The following is a 10,718-nucleotide window of genomic DNA, read 5'->3' as shown; positions in this document are numbered from 1 at the left end:
TGTTTACTTCATACATTCTTTAATATAAATTCCTTTGGCATTTTGTTGGGCCTCTTCCCCGAGGGATTGAAGTTCTCTTCCTTTTTAATTAGATTGACCTTTTGGTTCACTTGGCTGCCCTCATAATGACTGAGAGCGGCTGTTCTCTTGGAAGGCAACTTGAAATGAGACTGAAAACAATTATATGAAATAAAAATATTTTATACCACTATCCCAGTAATATAACTGCATAATCATTATTTTCATAGCACCTAACACAAAGAAATACTAGCTTCTGCAAATTTTGTGATGCTTTAATGAGGACAGGCTGTTTCTCATCTTCTAGAATGAAACTTTTATAGTGCACTTTGTGACTAATATCTTCAGAGTATATTTTTACTGTCCTGTAATGGTTTGCCTTTTCCATCCTTCCAAGTTACAAAGGGTAAACTTTAAGTAACTGTAAAGCTTAAAAGGCCCTTTGCTGCCATCCATTATGTAGTGTGTGTGTGTCTTATTTTTGCCAATTTTATGCAAGAGAGGCACACTTTAAGTTATGCTGTCCAGGCAATAGAGTGCATTCAATGGACTTTTCATAACACCAGGAGTGCGTACACATCCTTCAAAGGTTTCAGAGGAACAGCCGTGTTAGTCTGTATTCGCAAAAAGAAAAGGAGTACTTGTGGCACCTTAGAGACTAACCAATTTATTTGAGCATGAGCTTTCGTGAGCTACAGCTCACTTCATCAGATGTATACCGTGGAAACTGCAGCAGACTTTATATACACACAGAGAATATGAAACAATACCTCCTCCCACCCCACTGTCCTGCTGGTAATAGCTTATCTAAAGTGATCAACAGGTGGGCCATTTCCAGCACAAATCCAGGTTTTCTCACCCTCCACCCCCCCACACAAATTCACTCTCCTGCTGGTGCTAGCCCATCCAAAGTGACAACTCTTTACATAATCAAGTCGGGCTAGTTCCTGCATAGATCCAGGTTTTCTCACATCCCCCCCACCCCCATACACACACAAACTCACTCTCCTGCTGGTAATAGCTCATCTAAACTGACCACTCTCCAAGTTTAAATCCAAGTTAAACCAGAACATCTGGGGGGGGGGGTAGGAAAAAACAAGAGGAAACAGGCTACCTTGCATAATGACTTAGCCACTCCCAGTCTCTATTTAAGCCTAAATTAATAGTATCCAATTTGCAAATGAATTCCAATTCAGCAGTTTCTCGCTGGAGTCTGGATTTGAAGTTTTTTTGTTTTAAGATAGCGACCTTCATGTCTGTGATTGCGTGACCAGAGAGATTGAAGTGTTCTCCGACTGGTTTATGGAATGTTATAATTCTTGACATCTGATTTGTGTCCATTTATTCTTTTACGTAGAGACTGTCCAGTTTGACCAATGTACATGGCAGAGGGGCATTGCTGGCACATGATGGCATATATCACATTGGTGGATGTGCAGGTGAACGAGCCTCTGATAGTGTGGCTGATGTTATTAGGCCCTGGGGACACCATCACAGGGCCTAATAACATCAGCCACACTATCAGAGGCTCGTTCACCTGCACATCCACCAATGTGATATATGCCATCATGTGCCAGCAATGCCCCTCTGCCATGTACATTGGTCAAACTGGACAGTCTCTACGTAAAAGAATAAATGGACACAAATCAGATGTCAAGAATTATAACATTCCATAAACCAGTCGGAGAACACTTCAATCTCTCTGGTCACGCAATCACAGACATGAAGGTCGCTATCTTAAAACAAAAAAACTTCAAATCCAGACTCCAGCGAGAAACTGCTGAATTGGAATTCATTTGCAAATTGGATACTATTAATTTAGGCTTAAATAGAGACTGGGAGTGGCTAAGTCATTATGCAAGGTAGCCTGTTTCCTCTTGTTTTTTCCTACCCCCCCCCCCCCAGATGTTCTGGTTTAACTTGGATTTAAACTTGGAGAGTGGTCAGTTTAGATGAGCTATTACCAGCAGGAGAGTGAGTTTGTGTGTGTATGGGGGTGGGGGGGATGTGAGAAAACCTGGATCTATGCAGGAACTAGCCCGACTTGATTATGTAAAGAGTTGTCACTTTGGATGGGCTAGCACCAGCAGGAGAGTGAATTTGTGTGGGGGGGTGGAGGGTGAGAAAACCTGGATTTGTGCTGGAAATGGCCCACCTGTTGATCACTTTAGATAAGCTATTACCAGCAGGACAGTGGGGTGGGAGGAGGTATTGTTTCATATTCTCTGTGTGTATATAAAGTCTGCTGCAGTTTCCACGGTATACATCTGATGAAGTGAGCTGTAGCTCACGAAAGCTCATGCTCAAATAAATTGGTTAGTCTCTAAGGTGCCACAAGTACTCCTTTTCTTTTTACATCCTTCAAAGAGTTTGAAAATGAACAGAAAGAGCACATTACCCAGCCTTGCATAATTGTCTTCAAAATGTATGCCAAGGCACAAAAACTACTCACCCACTTTCACCATGATAATGACGGGGGGAACTACTTGCACAGCAAAAATAATTACTCACCTTGAGCCAGTGAGTAAATAGGATTTTACAATGCTGATTTTACTGGGGATACATTTTGAGGTACTTTGATACTATTACATTCTGTGGGGTGACTGTCCTTTTTATTTGACCAGTGGACTTCAGTTGAGTTACTCTTTATTTATACCAGTGTCACTGAGAGGAAAATTGGACCCAGTGACTTCATAGCATGGAGTATCATAGGGTAGCATTGCATATTAAATAATATAGCTCAGTGGATGTTTGTGATATAAAATTTCAATGGCATCATCATGAAATGTCATGATTTCTTATATTAGTATCACAAAGTCCCCTGAATGTTAGCTCATATTTTCATATGCCTTGTAAGCAGGGACATATTAAACCATGTATCTTACAGAGTTTATCATAGAATGTAGACATACGAGTCATCATTATTACAGAAGAAAATCCCACTGGGCCATGCTACCTGTACTCCTGCTGAGTAGTACTTTATTCTTTGAGGGGTCCCATTGTGATTAAATACATTTCAACACATTTGAGATTCTAAAAAGGCCAAGGCACTAGTATTTAAGTAATGCTGAGATCTAGGTAAATAGGTGCAAAAGCTTGGCCCAAGTAGAATATTGGTTTAGATCTCTGAGCCTCTCTGGTATGTCACCAGGATATGCAGCCCTGGATGCTTAATCATGCTCTTGAAGGAGATCCACCCTATATCCCTGTTAACTGTGTAGTCCCTCATCTATTCAAAGGGGACTTCAGCAGCTGTATATGATGGTGCCTCTCTACTGTTCCAGTGTAATAGGTGTGTGCTGCCATATAAGTAGACCTGAAGAAAAAACGTCAAGTTTCAGGAAGGACCTCATCCTGTATAGCACCAGGGGACTCAGTAATATCAGCTGACTCCAGACTTTTATTTCTCAAACAGGCATCCACATGTATCAATGGCTTCTCAGCATACTTAATAAAGATCTTTCCTACAATTCTGCTGGCCATATCACCTATGGCTAATGAAATAGGTATCTCAATTAGTTGCGGAGGAAAGGACCAGCTTTAATTCTTTGCTGTGCCCAAAGTATCTGATTCTGTTTTAAATTTTGTTATCATGAAAGTAAATAAAACTGTCATGAAATAAATTTCTGTAATATTTTTTAAGTGGCACAAATTCACTTTCTAAATTATGAGCACCAATGTTTTGATGAATCCAGGTGTTTGACACCTAAACTCTCTAGCATCCAGTCTCTGATTTGTAAACATAAAAACACCATTTGAACATACATATAGAGCAGTAAGTACACAATCGGCATCTACAAATGTCATTTGCTCTTATTATTCAGCTTTTAGGCAACCAAAATTTCAGGAACCTGAACCCTGGTGTCTAAATATTGCTACCAATAAATGCAGGTACCCATAATTAGAATCCATATCTGAAAAAAATGGCCTAACATGTTTAGTACTGTATAACAATTTTAGTAATATGTTTTTAAAAAATGCTTATAGTTGTGATTTGGAGGAGGTGCCCACTGCCAACAATTGATTTTAGCTGGTGTGTGAGAAAGTTCTATTATTTTTATTCCTTTTTCTCTTCCACCTCCTCGGAATTCTTTCTGAATAAATTTCAGAATGAAATTATCTGACATCAGTGAAAGAATGAGCAGGAAAATTATGCAAAGCTCATAAAAGCAGTGAAATAAATATGAATACTGATTGATAAAAGTCAATGAAATAGAGAGGAAATGACAGAAATGTAAAGAATTGTATGTAAAATTTAACTTTTGCTTAGCATTAAGCATGTGCTTAAGTGCTATGCTTGAATAGAGATGAATAGTCCTGCTGAAGTTAATGGAACACACAAGTTTAAAGTTAAGCACAAGCTTGAGTGATTTGATGGATGAGTAAGTGAAAGGGTAAAAGTAGATTTTTACCTATTAAAATGGTTTAGAACTGGTCATCTTTAATGTTTCTTAGTTATTTGGTATTTAATTCCAGGCTTCATAAGATATAGAAAATGCTATTTGTTCCATGTAAGTGATAAGAAACTCCGGGAAGGAAATTTATATAAGTTATGTATGACTTTTTGCAGCAAACTCTATTTGGCAGTGTGAAACTTCAGTAGTCGGAGAGAGCTGATCTTACAATACAAAGAAATTAGCTGAGAAGGACATGACCAGAAATCTTCTTTTCAGTATGGAAAAAAAAATTCCTGGAGAAGGTCTTTGAATGAACAGCTAAGTATTGTGAAAAGGCCAAACACTCTTTACTGCTCCCAAGTATAAATATCAACAATTAACTGAACTGATCCTTAACTTTAGTCAGTGCATCAAGGCACAGTTCACTCCAGCAAAATAGCTGATGCTTCCAGAATTACTTGAGAGTAGGTGTAGAAAAAAGCTTAATTTGAAGTACTGATGGTTATAACAAACATTTATTCTATAGTAACTGGTATTTTTTCCCCTCCAAATGGGTGGACTTAGTCATCTTTATTCCTAATGACTAGGAACTACCTGTTATGGGGAACTACCTGTTATGGGGAACTTTCTATTGTGGCGAGGACATGGCAGATGGGGTGCAGTTGAGCAGAGCTCCACTAAGCCAGACCCTCCACTGGCATAAGGTCCCTAACTTGCTCTAATCAGGCACCATAGAGCACTGAGGCCAGTGACTCCAATATTGTGCCACTGAAAAGATATCGTCCAACTTAACTTCTTAGAAATGCTGCAGAATATTACACACAACTCAGCAAGTCCACAGCTTCTGCAATGTCAAAAGTATGTTTTCGGGCATAGTATATAAATATGGGAGCTGAAAAAGCGAGAGTTAAATCAGTATACAACCTTGTCTATATGTCTGAGTGAGAGAAATTCATTTAAAATGACCTTAGGATGATGGTACTGGCACATTCCACACTGAATTACCTGGTAGACATGTCATATTGTACTGTGCAAGACAACTGACATCATGTGATGCTTCTGAGTTCAGCCAATATTTCATTTTTCTGTAATGAAGGATGTTTGGCCATGTCAGCAACTTCATATGCTCAAAAAAATGGCAAATTTAAAACAATGACCTGTACAACAATCTTTAGCAGGTCATCATCATACACCAGTCACGCTTGTTTACTCTGATGTGGATTTCTGCATGAAAATCCACACTGCTGGTTCTGTGTAAAGTCGTGAAAAAAAATATTCTTTCCCTTCAGGCAGCTTGTCAAACTATCTACCATGCAGCTCCTGGGGCCATGTGAGTTCTATATAGCAAAGACTCCCTATAAAATTTTAAGTAGTGTTTGTTTCTGTGGAGTTTGTGAAGGTGGTCTGTTCCTTGCATAATGTTAATACCTAGTAAAATAGAAGCTTCTTGGTAGAAAAATTGATGTGAGATACTCCATAATTCAGTACACTCCTCTCCTAACCAGAATGTGTGAATATTTGCTGATGACAGGTGGAGGGAAAAGGAATGTCATCTTCTTTAATGATCCCTCCTGTGGTGGTTGGATAGACCAGAGGGCTGATCATATCTGAGGATGGAGAGGTCATGATGGGCTTTGTTTGAAAGGGACCATGCAGCAGAAATAGCAGAGAAATGAAAGGCCTCTTAACCAAACTTTCCTCTAAAAAGTTTAGATTCATTTTGAGGGATTAGTAAAGATCCAGGACAGTTCTTTGTGTAACCAAACTAATCCACTAATTTATAATGTATGTATTGTTTTAAGGAAATACTTTTTAAGTATTCCAGCCCACAGGCTGCATGTGGCCCGTCAGGATAATCCACGGGTGGGCCACGAGACTGTTTGTTTTCTGTGGCCACTGGGAGCTGAGGGCGGTCATGCAAATGTAAACAAATGCGCTGTAGGTTGCCCACCACTGCTTTAGTGTGTTGGATCCCAAGTATCCACACAGTTCCATAGGGGCAGGACTGCAAAGCTGGGCCTTTGGGCATCCATGACTACAAAGCTGGGCCTTTGGGCATCACCGATTCCTGTCTCTCTCAATGGCTTCCTGAACTGAGTTCAGCCAAGCCAGACTCCTGTGAGAGACTTGTTCTTTACCCATTCAGAGTGCAATGCTCTCAGTAAATATCTGTAGTGACAGAAGGCAGGTAAAACGAGGTAAAAATGTGTTAGTTACCTGAAAATCCTTAGGTCAGAGAGAAGGTTCAACATAGTCCATACTGGCTAAAGTAGGAACCCATCTCTGCTTCCTTTCTCTGTCTCTGTCCCTTTGTCCTAGCTCTAACTGAGAGCCCTATCTCTGTGAGATGAGCTCTTAACACAGCCACCTGAAACCTTTCCTCTTTGTCCTGACGCTCAGGGCCTTAGCTCTGCTTCCCTGTGGAGAGGTGGGGGGAATCTCCTTCTCTTGCCTGTTTATCACTAGGTGTGAATGTCCCAGCCATTGGGTTTTCCATCATCTCTTCCAGTTCCTTGGTTCACGTTTGTTAATGACTCTGATCTCCAACCAGGTGGCTACCTGAGTCCAACACTTCATCCCTTCCCTTTACACTCAGTGTAGAGCTGTGCAAAGCACAGAGAAACTGAGGTGTGCATAGGATTCATAAAAGTACTACTAAAATTCCCACATTCATCACAGCCATTGTAGTAATCCTTTCCATTATGATCTATTTTGAAAAGTGGTTTTTAATGCTATTTTAAAAATAGAAACATTAAAGTAGATAATGCAAATCCTATCAATCATAAAATCAAATGCTTATCTAGAGGCCAAATCCAGGAGCTACATTTATTTAGACCAGCTGAGGAGCTGGCCTGACATTTCTAACAATTTAATAAGCAACATTGATACAAGTACTGAACATGTGGAGTGAAATCCTACTGCACTCCACCTCCACTACATTCAGTTTCCATTATAGTGTGCAACGTAGCAGAAGTCAAATGTAATGTATATGGTGTCATGAAATCAAGGGTTATTACTATTAAATGTAGAGCAGGCTGTTTTCTGCGTCATTGGTGCAGTGAATTAATTGAAATTAAGTGTATCTCAACATAAATTTTGCAGTGTCTTTGCTTCATTTTCTCTATTAATACTTGAATGAACCAAGAATTCATTAGGTACCAGCTGAATCACTCTAAACTCCTTGAAAGCAATCAAGTACATTTTGTGTATTTTACATTAATTCCTCCTGATTGATATCAATTACAGGTATGTGCGATTTAATGTATATCACATTTCATATCACTGTCTTCCTTTCTACTTGTAATTTTGGGATTCCAATTACATGGGTAAAATAATGTTGTCACTGGTTTGGTTTTTCAGTAGAGAAGGATGCAAACTATTAAACCCCAAATATTAACAGCCCTGAACTTGAAGAAGTCGGGGTTCAAAGCTACACTTTTCAGCTTGATCCCAGGTCTTTCTTTCTTTCTTTTGAATCCCATTTAGCAACATATACAAAGAGGCAGATCTTGCTATTTGCTTAAATAGTACAGAGCAAAAGAAACTGAACAAATATAGCAATGCAATGTCTCAAATGATCTACCAGGTGGTTTTAAAAGTCTTTCACTTATATCATATCCCTCCTTTCTCTAAGCATTTGTGCTCAATATCCTCCTCCCTTGAGTACTGAGAGGCTTTACAAAAAGCACACAACACACATAAGAGATCTTCATTTTACGACGAGAGCTATCATTAGCACTATTCTCTTACCTCGTTTAGGAAGCTGAATTGCAGGAGATGTGAAATTCTGCCACACCACAAATGGTGGTTACCATTTGGGATTCATTCCAGCTGATGATAAGTCCTTTTGATTCTGTTTTTCAATTGTCCAAAGCTTGGGTTTTTTTCCTCACGGAACATTTGTCTTTCTAACAGCCCACCTTCCTCACTCAGGGTATGTCTCAGTACGAAATTAGGTCGACTTTATAGAAATCGATTTTTTACAGTCAATTGTGTATGTCCCCACTAAGCACATTAAGTCGGCGAAGTGCATCCTCACTACCGTGGCTAGCATTGACTCACGGAGCGGTGCACTGTGGGAAGCTATCCCACAGTTTCCGCAGTCTCTGCTGCCCATTGGAATTCTGGGTTAAGCTCCCAATGCCTGATGGGGCAAAAACATTGTTGCAGGTGGCTTTGGGTACGTGTCATCAGTCTCCCCTCCCTTCATCCCTCCCTCCGTGAAAGCAACTGCAGACAATCATTTCATGCCTTTTTTTCCTGGGTTACCCATGCAGACTTCATAGCACGGCAAACATGGAGCCCGCTCAGTTCACTGCTGTTGCAAGCACTGTAAACACCTCACGCCTTATACTGCAGTATGTGCAGAACCTGGCTAAGAGACAGCAGCATGAAGATGATTGTGAGGAGGACATGGATACAGACATTCCTGAAAGCTTGGGATGTGGCAATTGGGACATCATGGCGGCAGTGGGGCTGGTTGATACAGTGGAAGACCTATTCTGGTTCCGGCAAACAAGCACAGACTGGTGGGACCACATAGTCTTCCAGGTATGGGATGATTCCCAGGGGATGTGAAACTTTCGCATGAGTAAGGCCACTTTTCTATGAGTTGCTTTCCCGCGCCCTGAAGCTCAGGAATACCAAGATGAGAGCTGCCCTGACAGTTGAGAAGTGAGTGGCGATAGCCCTGTGGAAGCTTGCAATGCCTGACTGCTACCGGTCAGTCCAGAATCAATTTGGGGTGGGCAAATCTACTGAGGGGACTGCTGTGATTCAAGTAGCCAGTGCAATCACTGACATTCTGCTATCAAGGGTAGTGACTCTGGGAAATGTGCAGGTCATAGTGGATGGCTTTGCTGCAATGGGTTTCCCTAACTGTAGTGGGGCTATAGATGGAATGCATATCCCTATCTTGGCACAGGACCTTCTTGCCAACCAGTAAATAAACCACAGGGGGTACTTCTCAATGGTGCTGCAAGCACTGGTGGATCACAAGGGACATTTCATCAACATCAACGTGGGATGGCCGGGAAAGGTGCATGACGCTCGCATCTTTAGGAACTCCAGGTTGTTTGAGCAGCTGCAAGAAGGGACTTATTTCCCAGATCAGAAAATTACTGTTGGGGATGTTGAAATGCCTATAGTTATCCTTGGAGACCCAGCCTACCCCTTGCTCCCATGGCTCATAAAGCCATATTCAGGCAACCTGGACAGTAGTCAGGAGCAGTTCAACTATAGGCTGAGCAAGTGCAGAATAGTGGTAGAATGTGTCTTTGGATGTTTAAAAGCTCGCTGGTGCTGTTTGCTGACTAGGTTACACCTCAGCACAAACAATATTCTCATTATTATTACTGCTTGCTGTGTGCTCCATAATATCTGTGAGAGTAAGGGGGAGACGTTTATGGTGGGGTGCGAGGTTGAGGCAAATTGCCTGGCTGCCAATTTTGAGCAGCCAGGCACCAGGGTGATTAGAAGAGCACAGGTAAGCGCGCTGCGCATCAGAGAGGCTTTGAAAACCAGTTTCATGACTGGCTTGGCTATGGTGTGACAGTTGTGTGTGTTTCTCCTTGATGCAAACCCACTCCCTTTGTTGATTTTAATTCCCTGTAAGCCAACCACCCTCCTCCCTTCGATCGCAGCTGGCAAAGAAAATAAAGTCACTATTGTTTTGAAACCATGCATTCTCTCTTTATTAATTAAAAAATAGGGGAGATAACTGATAAGGTAGCCCAGGTGGGGTAGGGGAGGAGGGAAGGACAAGGGCACATTGCTTATTGTAGCCCCACTACAAATCAAAACTGTTTGAATGACAGCCTTCTGCTGCTTGGGCCATTCTCTGGAGTGGAGTGGCTGGGTGCCAGGAGCCTCCCCCCAGTGTTCTTGGACATCTGGGTGAGGAGGATATGGAACTTGGGGAGGAGGGCAGGCAGTTGTACAGTGGATGCAGCAGTGGTCTGTACTCTTATTGGCTTTTCTGCACCTCCACAAAACGCCTGAGCACGTCCGTTTGCTCCTGCATTAGCCTCAGCATTGCGTCCTGCCTCTTCTCATTGCACTCACTTAATGCTTTCCTGGATTCTGCCACTGAATACCTCTGTGCATTCAGCTGTGCCCTATCAATGCAGGAGGACTGCATGAGCTTGGAAAACATGTCATCGTGAGTGTGGGTTTTTTTTCGCTTTTAATCTGCGATAACCTCAGGGACAGAGATGATAGGAGGAACATAAAAACATTTGCACCTGCAGGGGGATAAAAAAGGAGAGTAAAATTTAAGATAATACATTTCTGAGAACAAAAGGG

This window comes from Caretta caretta, chromosome 6 (assembly GCF_965140235.1).
Source record: "Caretta caretta isolate rCarCar2 chromosome 6, rCarCar1.hap1, whole genome shotgun sequence".
In the NCBI taxonomy this organism is placed as follows: Eukaryota; Metazoa; Chordata; order Testudines; family Cheloniidae; genus Caretta; species Caretta caretta.
This window is presented reverse-complemented; position numbering follows the sequence as displayed.